Raw genomic sequence first — 2,074 nt, 5'->3', positions numbered from 1 at the left:
AAAAAAAGAGTCAATATATAATGAATAATGCAATAAATGAGATCAAAAACACTCTGGAGGCAACAAATACTAGAATAATGGAGGCAGAAGATAGGAGTAGTAAAATAGAAGATAGAATGATAGAAATAAGTGAATCAGAGAGGAAAAAAAGAAAAACGAATTAAAAAAAAGAGGACAATCTCAGAGACTTCCAGGACAATATTAAACACCACAACATTCGAATCATAGGAGTCCCAGAAGAAGAAGACAAAAATAAAGACCATGAGAAAAGACTTGAGGAGATAATCATTGAAAAATTCCCTAAAATGGGGAAGGAAATAATCACCCAAGTTCAAGAAACCCAGAGAGTCCCAAATAGGATAAACCCAAAGCAAAATACCCCAAGACAGATACTAATCAAATTAACAAAGATCAAACACAAAGAACAAATATTAAAAGCAGCAAGGGAAAAAACAACAAACAACACACAAGGGGATTCCCATAAGGATAACAGATGATCTTTCAGTGGAAACTCTTCAGGCCAGGAGGGAATGGCAAGACATACTTAAAGTGATAAAAGAAAATAACCTACAGCCCAGATTACTGTACCCAGCAAGGATATCATTCAAATATGAAGGAGAAATCAAAAGCTTTACAGACAAGCAAAAGCTGAGAGAATTCAGCACCACCAAACCAGCTCTCCAACAAATGCTAAAGGATATTCTCTAGACAGGAGACACAAAAATGGTGTATAAACTCGAACCCAAAACAATAAAGTAAATGGCAAAGGGATCATACTTATCAATAATTACCTTAAACGTAAATGGATTGAATGCCCCAACCAAAAGACAAAGACTGGCTGAATGGATACAAAAACAAGACCCCTATATATGTTGTCTACAAGAGACCCACCTAAAAACAGGCAACACATACGACTGAAAGTGAAGGGCTGGAAAAAGATTTTCCATGCAAATAGGGACCAAAAGAAAGCAGGAGTAGCAATACTCATATCAGATAAAATAGACTTTAAAACAAAGGCTGTAAAAAGAGACAAAGAAGGACACTACATAATGATCAAAGGATCAATCCAAGAAGAAGATATAACAATTATAAATATATGTGCATCCAACATAGGAACACCACAATATGTAAGACAAATGCTAACAAGTATGAAAGGAGAAATTAACAATAACACAATAATAGTGGGATACTTTAATACCCCACACGCACCTATGGATAGATCAAGTAAACATAAAATTAACAAAGAAACACAAACTTTAAATGATACAATAGACTAGTTAGACCTAATTGATATCTATAGGACATTTCACTCCAAAACAATGAATTTCACCTTTTTCTCAAGTGCACATGGAACCTTCTCCAGGATAGATCACATCCTGGGCCATAAATCTAGGCTTAGTAAATTCAAAAAAAAATGAAGTCATTCCAAGCACCTTTTCTGACCACAATGCAGTAAGATTAGATCTCAATTACAGCAGAAAAAATGTTAAAAATTCCAACATATGTAGGCTGAACAACACGCTGCTGAATAACAAACAAATCACAGAAGAAATAAAAAAAGAAATCAAAATTTGCATAGAAATGAGGGAAAATGAAAACACAACAACCCAAAACCTATGGGACACTGTAAAAGCAGTGCTAAGGGGAAAGTTCATAGCAATATAGGCATACCTCAAGAAACAGGAAAAAAGTCAAATAAATAACCTAACTCTACACCTAAAGCAACTAGAAAAGGAAGAAATGAAGAACCCCAGGGTTAGTAGAAGGAAAGAAATCTTAAAAATTAGGGCAGAAATAAATGCAACAGAAACAAAGGAGACCATAGCAAAAATCAACAAACCCAAAAGCTGGTTCTTTGAAAGGATAAATGAAATGGACAAACCATTAGCCAGACTCATCAATAACAAAGGGAGAAAAATCAAATTAATAAAATTAGAAACTAAAATGGAGAGATCACAACAGACAACACACAAATTCAAAGGATCATAAGAGACTACTATCAGCAATTATATGCCAATAAAATGGACAACGTGGAAGAACTGGACAAATTCTTAGAAAAGCACAGCTTTCCAAA

This window comes from Bison bison, unplaced genomic scaffold, assembly GCF_000754665.1.
Source record: "Bison bison bison isolate TAMUID 2011002044 unplaced genomic scaffold, Bison_UMD1.0 scf7180017859061, whole genome shotgun sequence".
NCBI lineage: Eukaryota > Metazoa > Chordata > Mammalia > Artiodactyla > Bovidae > Bison > Bison bison.
Note: the sequence above shows the minus strand (reverse complement) of the source record.